At 39.8% G+C, this 15,645-nt stretch overlaps 1 long non-coding RNA gene across 2 annotated transcripts; it reads right to left on the bottom strand.

Annotated features, from left to right (window-relative positions):
* Positions 1-309: 309 nt before the first annotated feature.
* Positions 310-2,965, bottom strand: LOC122879423. Of its 2 annotated transcripts, none has more exons than XR_006378706.1 (3): positions 2,929-2,965; positions 1,980-2,081; positions 310-1,028 (listed from the first exon to the last, which is right to left on the bottom strand). It is a non-coding gene; the product is annotated as an uncharacterized LOC122879423 (long non-coding RNA). The 2 variants fall into 2 exon arrangements; XR_006378705.1 differs by having other exon boundaries at positions 2,788-2,941.
* Between the last annotated feature and the right edge of the window lie 12,680 nt (positions 2,966-15,645).

Here is a 15,645-nt window from a genome sequence, read left to right as displayed (position 1 = left end):
TGCACATGTAAGATTATCATGAACACACTCAGATGACAAGATTAAAAAATAAAGGTATATTCAACTTATTGGAAAGACATTGTGGTGCGTTGTGACAGCTCTGCGCAGATGGCTGCGGTGCACCAAGCAAAGCAAGGGTGCGCTGAAAGTTAAAATTTGTTGAACTTTGATCCAAGCTGCCATAACATTTGTGGGAGTAGTCAAACACTGCGTTGACCACTGTTTGAACTGAAAGATGTACGAAAAACAAATTATTTCTGTTCCAGAACTGTACAATAACAAACTGGCCTCATATAGAGACCTGACAGTTATTCGCCTGGCGAAATATCAACATGCAGATGCAGCTACCAGGTTTGTTACAAAAACACAGAGTGAGTATCTGAAATGTTGCGATCTACTGCTAGCAACGTTAGCATTGTAGCTAAGGTGGCGCCGTTTAGTAAAGTTACAGTGCCACAAGGAGTTATGGAGTGGTAAATACTGCACCAACCAATGTGGAATGTGCAGCTCAAGAGCCTTGTTATTCCGGTGTAATGTGAATACACCTTAACGCTGCATTACAAGATTATTAACACTAGAACGGCCACGACGGTCATTTTGACCGTTTTGAAATTTATATGTGCAATAACTTTGTTGAATAAAAAAAATACAATCTTGCTGGTACCTGACTTTTCCTAAGTGTTTGTATTTTTATTTACAATAGGTTTTATATAAATTACACAAAAGGCCAAGAAAATATGATTTCATTTTTACCTATTTCGGCTATACACGGTCATATTGGCCGCAGTGAATTTCGCACTATTCCATTGTTCTATTGTGCTGGCCCACAGCACACACGAAGCGCAACATCGGAGATGCGCTCACGGCCTTCTTGTGTGTGTTTGACGATGGCATGCTGAAACACATCAGGGACTGCATTGTGGCTGAGGCACATCAGCACCGTGTTGACAGCTCATGACTGGGCAAGTCATGAGCCACGAGTCAGCTCGTGGGAGAGAGTGTGGTGCTGAAACCTGGGGGAGCCGTTCCTGGGGAAGGGAAGAAATATTACCAGATCATTTCTTCACTTGAAACTGGCCAACGCCTTACAGGCCAAGAAGACCAGCCTGTTTGGCACCCTGGGGAAAACTAAGCCTGAGTGGCCTCCTTCCGCAAAAGAGTAAGCGGAGCTGTTCAGCACAAAAGAGAATCTTTTCATCAGCAGTTACACACAACCCACTGTTCCGCTCACCTACAAGCTCCACCCAACTTTTCTTTATCTGTATCGCTGAAAATGTGTTCAAGTCCACATGGTTTGCCCTTCTGGCTAAAAATCATCTTAAGTTGTTTGTCTTGTCTTGTTTATCTTGTTGTTGATGTGTCTCTCATTTTCTATTGCAGTACTGCAGTACAGATACTGTATCATAGTCAATGTCTTGTTGTCATGGTTTGAGAGTTTTTGTATAGTATTTCCTGTTTTATTGTGAAATGCTGTTTTCCCCTCATTTGTCTGGTAGTTTTTGTGTCCCGCTGTCTCCCTTCACCTGAGTGTATCTAGTCTGTGTGCTTCCCTTGTCTCTTTGTCAGACTGTCGTTGAAGCCATGTGTTAGGTGGTCCATATCCTAGTGTTTTCGCAATTCTTGTGTGGACTTATACTTTGTTCTCTTGGCTTGCCTTTTTTTATTTTATTTTGCCTGTTCCCTGTTGAACTTGTTTTGGGCTGCTTCCCTGTTCTGACCACTGCATGCCTGGTAATCCTTGTAAATCTTGTTATTCTCCATTAAATCTTCGAACGGCACCTGCCCTGCTTATGTGTCTGCGTTTGGGTCCAAATCCCTGTGTAACCTGCATGACTCACAAATCTGAGTCTGACATTAGAAAAACAGAAAGAATGCACATGTATGCACGGCACCACTTAAATACTCTTCCCCAACCCCCTTCTTCTATTATTTTCTCTCTTTAACTTCATCTTCCTCACTCTTTTTTAATCTCAACCTACCTGTCTCCTTGTTCCATTTCCCTGTTCCTTTTTCTCTGGCACATATCATGTCCTTGTGCGTGACTCATTCAGGGCCACACTCTTCCTACTGTCAGCAGGTCTCTGGGTAAATAAATAAAGAAACACACGTAGATACCAAAATGTATATTCCTGAGTAAGCACTGACACCCAAATGACGAGCTCTGACTCTAGATTATCCCATGAGCCTCCATACATAATGCTTACATACACACTGTACTTTGCAACCACCTACAAACTATTAGGGGCAATTTGAAACCTGACACTGAAAGTTTATAATATGAGCCCAGTTTTTAGTCACAACCTGGGGTAAATGCTTGTTAATATGTGGTACTCTTACCAAATGTTGCTCTGCCCTAATCCCCACTCCCCATCAGTGTCAGTCTTTCGCTCCTAATTATAGCCATCCTTGTGCAACATAACAAAACATAAAAAACAAAACTCCAAGGTGGCTGATGCAGACAAATTCTATTTGAATGGAATTTATTTTCAGTAGCACATGTAGTGTGACAGAATCATCACTCTAACAAATATAGAAACTGCAGAGAGAATAAATAAATGCACATGACATGATAACTGATCAACATGACAACTGATCAACATGACAAACAGATAAAGTCAGAATCAGTCAAATCAATCAAGAGCTGTTTCCTTTTTACCCCCATTCAAGTGAAAATGTGTTTTCATATCTTGAATTCCTTGTAAATCAGCATGTTACATATAAGAGCAACAAAATATTAGTAATACTGCATCAAATTGATAGAAAATAATAACATCAAAAAGTTCTTACTATTTTTTAGCTTGAGGGTGGTATGAGTGCGGCTCACAAGGCTAACAGAATAATGGCCACCATGATGAAAGAGAAAACATTCTTCATTACAGCAACTAAGTTCAGGGTTCAAAACCCACAAGTGCCATTTGGGTTCCTTACTTGTGGCCTTTGATTTTCCACTCCTGTTTGGATTGGGTTTCGTCCATGCAGGGGCTCTTAAAGGAGGGGAAGCTAGGATGATTCCAAGGGCCCTGGGCTGATAGGGGCCCTCAAAAATACTACATGAACATAGAACATTAATTATCTGAGAAAATTATTTAGGGCCCCTAATATAATATTTAGGGCTTCTTGGAATTTCAGAAATAAAATTGTGGTGTGTTTGTCCATTCCTTTTTTGCTAAAATCCTCCAGGTAGCCTGCCATATCACACCCCTCAGTACAAACATTGAATGGTTCAGTCCTACCTAGTTGCGCCCAGTCAGACAGTCTGTGTGTGTGTGTGTGTGTGTGTGTGTGTGTGTGTGTGTGTGTGTGTGTGTGTGTGTGTAGAGCGCTGTCTGCACAGAATATCAAACTCAAAACCAAAATCAGGCTGCCACAAATGGAAAGACACACAGAAAAGGGCTGAAGGGGAGAGCAAAGAGCAAACATTTCAGAATCAGAATCAGAATCAGAAATACTTTATTGATCCCCGAGGGGAAACTCTTTTGTTACAGCAGCTCACTATCACATCAGTGCACACAGGAATAGAAGTACTAAGCAAACAAATGTAATACCCAATAAAACAGGTCAGATAAATTAAGTACCAAGTGGGTATAAGTATAAAATTAAAATAAGTGTAAAGTACAAGTACACTGTTACTCAGTGTTTCTCTAAGAAAGGCAAGTGCCCATGTAGTGCCCATGAAAACCTACACAGTCACTGTTAGCATTTTGTTAATACTATCCTGACTTAATGTTGAAGCCAGTAAGCTAGCTACATTACAGTAATTAATAATTGATTTCACTGAAATACACTCTATAGATCAACATTATCCACTTACAACATTCTTACAGCCATTGCATTTTGTTTATTTAGTCTTAAGTTTTATCAGTACTTTGATCAATAATCATTTCTGCCCTCGTCACGCAGCTCCAGCGAACCCACCATCAGTCCTCCCTAGTCCTACCCAACTCTCAGCTGAAGGAGAAGAAGGTGAGCAGTATTTCATTGACATCAGCTAGCTAGTTTTACCCAGAGCAATCCATGGAGCTGATGATGCAAAATGCCAGCTCTACTTCTCCCAGAGCAGAGATCATTCAAAATAAATGACTAATTATTATCACATTATGACAATGGCATCGAATTACAGTAGTTTCTCAGATATTACTATCATTACAATAACTATAATAACACTATCAGGCATAGTTATAGTTCTCTCCCATTCTGCCAAACCCCAGTAAGCTTCCTGTTTTTCTAGTAAGTTTTCACAACTCAATATTGATTATATTAGGTGGTTAAGTTTCTGGCGGCTGTGGCTCAGGTGGTAGAGCGGGTCATCTACTGATCACAGGGTTGGTGGTTTAATCCCCACATCTTCCTATCCACGTGCCTTGGGCAAGACACTGAACCCAGGACTGTTGTGTCTGTTGTTCCTAATTGCCAGTCCCAAGCCCGGATAAATGGGGAGGGTTGTGTAAAAAGCCTGTATGCAACAAATGCATCTACCATCACACTTATTTTTGTGCATGTTTGTCACACTTAAATGTTTCAGATCATCAAACAAATTTAAATATTAGTCAAAGATAACACAAGTAAACACAAAATGCAGTTTTTAAATGAAGGTTGTTATTATTAAGGGAAAACAAAATCCAAACCTACATGGCCCTGTGTGAAAAAGTGATTGCCCCCTAAACCTAATAACTGGTTGGGCCACCCTTAGCAGCAACAACTGCAATCAAGCGTTTGAGCGAGTCTTTTACAGCGCTGTGGAGGAATTTTGGCCAACTCAAGACTTTGGAGTGGCCTGGTCAAAGTCCTGACCTGAATCCTATTGAGATGCTGTGGCATGACCTTAAAAAGGCAGTTTATGCTCGAAAACCCTCCAATGTGGCTGAATTACAACAATTCTGCAAAGATGAGTGGGCCAAAATTCCTCCACATCGCTGTAAAAGACTCATTGCAAGTTATCGCAAACGCTTGATTGCAGTTGTTGCTGCTATAGGTGGCCCAACCAGTTATTAGGTTTAGGGGGCAATCACTTTTTCACACAGGGCCATGTAGGTTTTGTGTTATCTTTGACTAAATTAAATTTGACTTAAATTTGTTTGATGATCTGAAACATTTAAGTGTGACAAACATGCACAAAAATAAGAAATCAGGAAGGGGCAAACACTTTTGCACACCACTGTACATGATATGATACCATACTTCACCTTTTAAATTGAAGAACATCTATAAAATAAGTATTATGTTTCATACATGTAGCACAGATGTCATTTAGGCCAGCTGCGCATGTAGATGCAATGGCTGGTAGCGCCTTCAAACTTGCCACATTTTTGTTTAAAATTGTTATTTATTTTTAGCTTTATTGCTGAAAAATCATTGAATGATATCTGATTGGATTTGATTTAAAAGGCTAAGCCAAAATTGTTCAAATCGACTGGATCAGGAGATTTTGACTATGGCAACAGCTGTGCATGTAGATACTGTGGCCTCAGTATCTACTAGTTCCTTCAAGCTCTTCAAGCATTTTTTTTTTAATCTGTTGTCTTATTTTTTTTCCGGCTTTATTGCTGAAACACGTATTAGCTATTCATCGGAAAAGGAAACAGGGGTTTGGACTAAAGAGCAGCTGACCTTGAGACGATCCACCCAGCCTGATCAATCGGACACCATGGCGGATGCTGTGTGATTGACAGGGGAGGAGAAGAAGAGCCGGGGATAGGAGCCAAGCTTGGCCCATTTTGGACTTACGAATGCTCCTGGCTAATGTCCAGTCTGGACGAAATGGGATTGGCGGGTAAAAGGAAATCTGAGACTGTGAAGATAATAACCATATTATTATCTTCAGTATCTTATTGCTGCTGACTTGCAAATTAAAAAAAATGCACTGAATTATTTCCTGGTTGTATAGGTGTATGTATATATGTAAATAACTGTAGGAGTGCTATTTTGCCGATATCTAACTCTTGCAAAGTTTCAGAGGTTTGGTTGCACAGGTCTCAATCTGGCATTAGATAGACGTTTCAGGTGCTCTTTCTCAAGGATATTTGCATACATACTGTCATACACACACACAAATAAACACATAAGTATTGTATATTTCCATAAGTATGCATGTACACACTCACCTGCATGCAAACATTTTGGAATAGCATTCATCAGTGTTGTTGATCCAGGCTGATCCAGCTTGCAACACAATCACAGACACTGAATCTTACAAAAATCCTGAAATGTCCTTCAAAGCAGCTGGAGCTAAATCGCCAAAAAGGGATTACAGCCCATCAGTGACATAAGCTTAGTGCCCATAGCAAGGAGTTTCACATTTTAACAGCCCACATATTTTTATGTGTCATAGATTATTAAATAAATAAATGTATTTTTAGAACATTTTTATGGAAAGGATAAAAATCAGTACCTTTCAAAAATCAATAACAGCCCCAAAATAAAACTGGAGAAAGAAATAAACAAGATGGACATTGTGGTCAGGTCACATCCCATTTAGCAACTAAAATGGTGTTGTCTCTCAGACTTATATTTGGCTCTGTATTGAACAAAACATCTACAAATGAATAAAAACTATCACAGGTGAAATACTGTATAGACATTTTGATCAGTTAACTGCAGAATGTATGCGTCCAGGCACACATACAAGTAACATGCCGATAAAAATGTGCTTGCACACGCGTGTGTGCCACTGTTTATTGCATTTCATTGCTGGCACATCATTTGCAAGGTTATCTTGCAAACCTGACCTTACATGGTCCTACACAATCTCAAAAAATGCACACATCCTTGGCTCTATGATGCATGAATGTAGCTTTATGACAGTATGTATGTTTCCGTCATCTCAACAGTGTGACATTAACATCAACAAGAGATGCTGTAGTAAAGCCATAAAGACATGTCTTATACTCACTCTACCATAAAAAAACAGATATGACATATTTACATAGCTGATGTCTTTCACAACACCTCTTCTACTCTCTTTTGTTTGTGGATGTGTCTTTTTGCACAAAGGAAGCATGTGATGGCGAATCTTCGCATTCATTTGTTTGTTTGGATACAGTGAACATTCGCAATTTAACAATTGAGCTAACACGGTTTTCTCAATATTATATGAGCCTATCTGTATGTGTGTGCCCACAAACTAAGGCATGTATGTGTCCTGTGATTGAACCAGAAACATTGCTTTACTAGGGTGTAAGAAAGTATATTGTGACCTCCTTTCCTGTAACGAGATATTTCACAGATGTATAAACCACCATGTTGGTGTAATCATATGAAATGACCATTAGATCAGTGATGTGTAACTGTGACTATAAGCCCTTATCTTTGTTTACTTTACCCTGTGAGATTGATCCATATCAATCCCTCCCACACCCAACAATCCCAGCATCCTGCGCCAGCTATCGACAAATGGATTGTGAGTCGCCGTGCTATTAAAGTTGAATGTTGTTACGGATGTGCGGTTCCAAACACAACTAAATCTGGGATTCTGAAGCTGGATTTACCCTGAAAATCTGATTTTAACCCTGTTTGACCTCGATTTTGATGGTGTTTTGCCATGTTGAGCTGATGATGTGAAAACCATGTCTGTGTCACGATGGGTGTTAAAATCAGATTTGTCTGGGTGCTCATGTCTAAATCCAGCCTGGAGCTGTTATGGGCTTCCTACTCTGGTCACCCCAGTGTCCAATTATACTCCTACCAGCGCTAATACTGCTATAAAGAAGAGCAAAGAGCAGGCAAAGAGTGGGTTTGTGGGATGGAAGTTCAATATGGTCTGTTAGAAATGTTTAGCTGTGTAGGTGATGGAGAGTGACCTAGTTTGGTATTTGCTGATGTGCAGTGTGTGGAGAGGGGGCCTGTGTCTGTGTGCTTGTATGCATACATGTACTGTATATACACTTATGTGCCAGTTTATTAGATACATCTGGTTAAAGTGAATGTAGTCGAATATAAATGTCCTGTAATAAATCATACTTTCATGAATATTATAATGTTATAATGCTCAGGTGTAAAACTGTTTTAGAGTGGTGTTGATTCAACTTTATGATCATTTAAGTGGTGCTGTTGAATTGTTTTATGTTATGCTGAGATGTGTTTCTAATGTTTCATCTACCCTCATTGATATAAATGGGGTGGACATACAACAGATCAGTGGTTATGACCCATACCACAGAGCAGAACATCTTATGTGTGCGTGATGAGTGCATGATAGATGGGAGGTGAGACCGCAGAGTAGGGATTTGTGGCACAACTTCACCTACTTCCAAGGTGCACAGAGAAGGGAAATTGTCTGAATATATCAAAACTTCAGTAACACTTGTAGTATAAAGAGAAACTTTAAAGTCAACCATGTGTAAGTGGACAACCAGAGAAAGATCAAGGTGGCCTTTCCCACCTTGAAGACCATAAAGATAGTGAGATACTTTTGAAAAATTAGACAAAGCTAGTGAGTGGACCTTTCAGTTCAGAAATTCTGTCACAGATTGCATTACTTTTAGCTAGGTGTGCTTAATAAACTGGCAACCGAGTGCATGTGCCCACTTGTATGTGTGTGTGTGTGTGTGTGTGTGTGTGCAGAAATGCCATCTGCTTTCTCACACAGGCCTAAACAGAGAATCAATGTACCACTGGGCCTGAAATCTTAGGATGCCCTCCTTGATTACCAGAGGGAGGCCAGTCTGTGCTGCACAGGAGGAACACTGGATCTGTTGTGATCAGTCGCCGTGGAGCTGTGAAGCTTTGTTGATGCAACACTGGCACTAGAACAGTGCAGATTTCTATTGATGTAATTATAATGCAATAGTATCTGATATAGCTGAAAATATTTCCGCTGTTGTCATACTGCTTCATTATTAGTTTAGATGGGTAATGTTAGTCTGGTGAGAACATTTTAGAAGCAATAATTAATCAGGTTGAAAAGGGTTCATAGTGTGAACAATTACAGAATTAATTGTGTGGGAACATGTTCTGGTGATTTTGTTCAGTATCCTCACAAACATGAGCTCTACTCAAACTACTCAGATTAATTCTGTCACACTGTTGTTGTGAAGACACACACTTACAAGTTTAATCTCCTCCAGAATGATTTCACACCCTGATTGTTTGCTTTGGTTCTCTCTTTCTTTTGCTTGCATCACTTCCTCACTCAATTTCTGTCACTCTGTCACTCGCTCACTGAAACCTCAACTGTGTTCGTCAGTTTCGAACCGGACAAAGACTAATTCTTCTACCAGAACCTTCTTCATCTCTCTCTTTCACATACACACTCACACACACACACACACACACACACACACACACACACACACACACCACACACAAAGGCATCCCTTCTCTCATTCCATCCCCTGGTTGTTGTCACTGTGCTCATACATATTCATGTAAAGCCCTGCGGCTGATTATCACTGTTTAAAACTTTACAGTATTTCCACCTCTGTCTGACTCAGAGAGTAATGCAGCTGAAACGTGTGCACACACACACACACACACACACACACACACACACACACACACACACACACACACACACACACACACAGACAGGCAGGGGAACGTGTTCTCCTCATTGAGAAGGCCACGGAAAGTCATAAAAGCATTACTTGAAAATGACCCAATATGGATCTTTGTACCATGTTAGCATGGAAGATGAGCTATAGAGAAGCAATATTTCCATATTGCCTTTATGGAATTACAAACACCAAGATCCCTACAGAAGAAAAGGCGTAATCCAATCCATCCCTAAATATGGAGAAGTTAAACTCTTCACAAAACTTTGTATCATAGTTATTTTACTGTTTCGATTCACCATCACCATTGATATCAGAATAAGACATGGTAGTTACACCTAACTGACAAAATTATGTGTCAAGGAAGTATGGGTGTGGAGGTGGGTATGGGTAGCTGTCAGCTGCAGAGGGAGATATGGTGGGGTGGCTCAGGTGAGCAGCATCAGGGAAAGGTAATTGGCACAGCTGAAACTGGTTAATTGATTATGCTCTCCCTAAATACAGTAGCATGTTGGACGTGAGGAACGCGACAGCCAGCCAGGGACACAAAGGAAGAAGCAGAGGCAGTTGGAGGAACTGCTGATGCTGTAAGGGAAGATTGTGTGTTGAGAAAAATAAATAAATACGATTTCAAAATACCTGCATTTATCCAATTATTAATAACGAAAACACACATTTTGTTCATCTCACGTGCAATGTTCAAAATGCTTGTTTTTTTCTACTTTAAAAGAAAAAAAAGTCACTTGCTGTAGGCATAGTCTAGCAGCATGACTCAGACTGTTGATTCCTTTACATACAACAATCTACACCAATCTAATTTTATATCTATATATAAAATTTTATAGATATCTCTATCCATAGCACCCCCCCCTTTTTTCTCTTTCTTGTTTTTGACTGCTCACCGGAGGATAATCATGTAAATGACTATTACCTTGCATCCTGGGCCACTTCTCCTGGGAGAGGATCACAGGAACCACCTTTACGATATGACTCACCTCTACACAAGCTCAGGTACAATTGAGGCTACCCCACTGTTGTTTTAGGTTGGTGCATTTATTCATGTCTCTAGTTAGCATACAGTGCAAATTGCTTGGCTGCTACATACATCACGTGCATTCATGCAGAGAGAGTGTGTTACACATGGTCTCACATTGAAGGATTTTCTGTCTTCGTTTTTTGTATATGAACACTTCTCTGCTTCTCACTTATTTCATGACCTACTGCTTTGTCACTTATTTCATGGCCTACAATTAATGTAACTTGATTGCAAGCACAAACAGACCATTGTGTTGTTAAATGAGTTGTGACCTGTCTCACAATCACTTTCTTTATCTCTCACAGGCTCGTTCCATCCTGGACTGCTTGCTGTGAGTCCTTATGCTCAGGTTGGTCTGCCATAAAGACTTAATTTTCAAAAGGTTTGCCACTGTGATATATCAGTGATTGCATACTCATGCACATGCACACAAACACACACACACACACACACAGTCGAACTGTTTGTCCAGACAGAGATAATGAGATCGAATTGAATTGTAAATGGGCACAGACAGAGGGATGTAGTAGAAAGTAGAGGAAAAACTGGATATATTTTTGATTGATAGATAGATGTTCAACCTGCAAAAGAGAACTTAGTCTTCTTTGGCCTCCAATTCCCATTCAATCTCCCAACTCTACACTTCCCTCATCTCCTCATTCACTATGTCTCCCAGTTTCTCATCCTATCTTGTTTGTACTCATTCTTCTCCAGCACTTTACCAGCAGACTGATACACATCAACATGGGCACACGACAGGAAACACAAGTTAAATTCCCATCTGCAAGAACCTCAATCACTGCTAATTAATAGTCAGCTAACTAAGAGTTTACATGTTCTGACCAACCTTAGTTCACTGGGAGTAAACTGAACTTAACTACTGCTAACTAGTCAATCTTACTTTATAAAAAGCTGAGGGTGAAATGATACACAGCAGGTTTTTGCTTTCAGAGGCTTCAGTGGAATGTGCTTGTCTAATCACAGCTAAAGAAAGGTGCGCAGTAAGAAAAAAGCATATGCTTGCAATTTTATTTTTGACTGCGGAACAGGGTGGCCAGATCTAGGAGAGAAACAAACAATGCAGTCTTTCAAAAGAAGCCCAAAACAAGTAACTTGGAACGTGACAAAACACAAATCACTTATGGAATTAAATGTAGTCTTGTTTTAATCTTTCAATACACAGGGCAGCACCTCCTCAGGTTGTTTCATTGAATGTTAATTTGTGATGTTATACCCCTTTAAATATGAATAAGTGAATAAGTCTTAATTATATAAAGAAATTATATAAAGAAACGTTACACCAGCATTACATGAACTGCTAATTACACGAACCAGTCCGAGCTGATGGTCCATTCAAACTATAACCACTTTGGTGTCAGTCTCAGAGAACCTGTCCCAGTGCCTGTATGCATCAGTATGCATCGTGTGGGTGGCTGTCAACAGTGAACACTCAGACCAGCCTAGCTTTGGGAGTGGGCGTGTATATCTGACTGTTAGCCTAAGCTCCTTATGTCTGCCTAGTAAACTCGAGTGTTTCTGCTTTCCTGACAATTTTGCAGAAACAATAGGCAATGCACGTACAGCCAGTAACCACTGCAGGTCTTGTTGTCATCAAATCTGTATTGCATGTAAAGAATAAAAACTTTGCTGCGTCACCAAAGGTGCATAATAGTAGTTGTGTCATATTTGACTGTTTTTTGGCATGGCAAACAGTGGCTGCCTCTGATCAGATAGATGAGTTATTTGTTCTCATGTTAGTGATGTTGGAACATTTTGTGAACCAGAAGTGGCAAGTATCTTGAGATCATTTCCATGATTTCTGTGCTCTTTTCCATGAAACCGTGATACATTGAAATGAATAAATAAATGAACATCACCACACTATAGCCTTAAGAATCAACCATATCATAAAACTGATTAGACTTCACAAACGTATTTATTGCAGGACTTGTATTGACGTTATCATCCTTCTAAAGGCAGAGTGCAACGGTCCACTGTAACTTTGGTTGCTTCAGGTAACACATCACATGAACTTTAAACTCCCTAGGTGAAGTCTCAACTCGGTGGACGAGCAACATACTGTTTTGTGTTTGCTGAACACACTTTTGGATCCCAATCGTTATATTCCTTACCTGCAGAAGGAAGATTCGGATTTACCGTTTTCTTCACGGAGAGGAGGATAACCACTGAGCCCCACTCTCTCCCCACTAAAAGTTTACTGCTGTTCTCCTCCGCTGCTGCTTGAAGGAACAGCTTTGCCGTTATAGTCATTAATGAACAGTGCCCGGTCCACGTCCGGATCCAAGCCTGAGGAGACTTCGCCGGATAAGTCAAACGGACGAAACTCATCAAATCACTATCAAGAAGCAATCTCAAATAAGAGGCTTGTGGCTGGGCAGAGATAGATTTTATAACTGTGTTATTTCATCTAAGCTTCATTGTTGTGAATTGTGCTTTGCATTGTTGTGGAAAGTAATGGACCACTTTGTCCTCTTTACTGCAGTGTGTTTTTGTGCCTAACACATTTACTTGTTTTAGTTTTTAGCCACTGTGGAAGCTAATAACTGTGCTTTATCACACTAAAGTCCAGTAACACGGCTGTTGAATGTAAGTTTGGTGCCAGGTTCCTGTGTGATAAAGGGACAGCTATTGTGTCTTACCACAGCATCTGAGATCTCTTCACTGACCACCATTATTAATGTAAGATAGCACTTTAAATATCAGCATTTCTAAGTGGACAGCCACCTTTGAGACTTGTTTCCACTTTCGGTTATTGGACCCTGATTCCAGGGTGATGCCCCGTAATTATTAATCCATATTAATCATTTTGATAATATTAATAGCTGTATTGATATATATAAATTGCTTTTATATTTTGCTAATAACCAAATCTGCCCTACCTGAATCCCAGCGATTATCATCCACACCTCAGCCGTTCAGTATTCCTCAATACATTATGTAAAATCTTTCATTTGATTTTGGTAAGTCACGAATCAAAACACTTGTTCATAAGGGCATTTCTGACAAAAGGTGTTAATTAAATCATCAAAATCAAAGACAGAGGCTAGCTGAAGAGCAGTAATCACTTATTAAATATTAAGCATATAATCAGCGTGTAATACACACTGTTTTCTTGTGTCAACACTAAACCTGGATAGTTATGTTCATTAGTGTATTCTGTGCAATTGTGTCCAGGGAGATTATGCTAGCTCTTTCTGCTAATATAAGATGACACCCACACTCCAAGCCTCTCATATTACTGTATGAGTCATATTGTCCTTGCTATTTTGGTCTCAGCAGCGTGGTTTTGTGTGTGTGCATGTGGCAAAAGTTGCACTTTAGAATATTTGGCTCCTATTCATTCCTGTGTCTTCTTAGAAAGCATCTCAATTTTCTTCCAATTCTGAAAACATGTAGGAATGTGCAGAGTACAGTCCATGAACATGATCAGATTTTGAGAGAAAAACTAAAATCAACAGGCCTGGCTGTGTCTGTATGTATGATGCCTTCATTTACTGATATAAAGCACTGGACGTCGAACACTTTAATGTCAGCTTCTTGATACCATTAGGTTTACAACATGATAACAATCATATCCAGAAAATAAGCAACAATCCACTGACTTGAAAGTCTTGGATGTTTTGAGATTCCTACAGCACATAAATGCACAGCAATCAACATGTGTGATGTCTTAAATGAGATATTGCATGCAAAATCATTGTTATAAAAGATGCAGAGTAGAGGACAGCAAAGTGCTAAATATTAATAATACTAATATTACCATATCCACTTCTGCTTATGCTTTAATGAAAATGGATATGCAGTAGGTTTAAACAGTTAAAACAAAATCTGCACCCGGCTCTTCACTCTACTCTGTGCCAGATTGTCTGTTTACCACTGTGGTTCACTGCACAAGTCTACCACGGTCCCTGATTACCTCGCCTGCTCTGCAAATTACTCTCTATTCCCGGACCCGCTCTAGCCAGCTGTCTCTGTTCGGCCTACCTGCTCTGCCAGACTTAAATCCAGTCTCCGGACCATTCTAGCTTCCTGGTTCTTCGTATTGGCCCAGCTCACTTAGTTAATCCATCTCTCCTGGTTGTAAAATAAACTGTAGTCTTTTTCACTACATTAGCCATCTGTTGAGTCTTGCTTTTGGTCCAGATTCCTCTGCTCCTCATAACAGATGGAGGCGAGGAGGGCTCCCTTGTGCCTTTTTTCAGAAGGTAGCCTAATTTTTGTTCCTTTTAACTTTTTTATTTATTTTTTTAAATTTTTTTTAGGGGCATTTATGAAAATCTCATAATATATAATTATTACATTCTCAAACACTCAATTTGCTGCACAAATATTCTTTTAATTGAAAAAATAAATCAAAACAGCAAAAAAAATATGGGCATTCAAGGGCACTTTTGCTCCAAACTCTGTTAATTTCCGACTTGTCTGTCATGCTGCTGCTGCACTTTCTCTTTCCCCCGTCTGCTGTAGAAAATATAGATAACATTGAGAATTATTACATTTTGACGGAGCATTTCAATTTTAAACAGGCACTGCTTTTCTAGCCTTTACGGTTCTAGTCAGTGAGTGAGATACACACACACACACACACACACACACACACACAGGGAGAGACGAGACGAGTTGGAGAAATAATTTCACATGGCGTGCTCTAAAAAGAGAAAAGTAGACTGCGGAAACAGAACTTTTAATCAAGAATGGACAGACTCTTGCATGTTCAATCTTCCCACAGGCAGTTCAAAACCAGTATGTCTATGTTTCTGTTTTCTATGGCGATTATTAAAAGCAGCAAGGTGAAGCGCCACTACAAGACAAAGCACAGAGCATCGCTTGAGCAGGTTAACAAAGGGGACAGATTTTCAAATCGCCTACTGACTGAGTATATGAATGTATGTGTATATGCAGGGGAGAAGAGCAGTAAGGGATCAAACAGGACCAAAACATAGTTAGGGCAAGGAGTGTTTTATTGGAAAGGTTGAATGTACTGTCACGTTTTTATGGGGGGGGGAAAGATTGACTCAATGGGGTCAATTACAGTATACTAAGACAAAAGTGCTGATGTTCTCTGCTTTGCTTCCTAAAATATACATCCTTAATTTTCAT

This window comes from Siniperca chuatsi, linkage group LG7, assembly GCF_020085105.1.
Source record: "Siniperca chuatsi isolate FFG_IHB_CAS linkage group LG7, ASM2008510v1, whole genome shotgun sequence".
Lineage (NCBI taxonomy): Eukaryota > Metazoa > Chordata > Actinopteri > Centrarchiformes > Sinipercidae > Siniperca > Siniperca chuatsi.
Note: the sequence above shows the minus strand (reverse complement) of the source record. Positions and strands in the feature narration are given on the sequence as shown.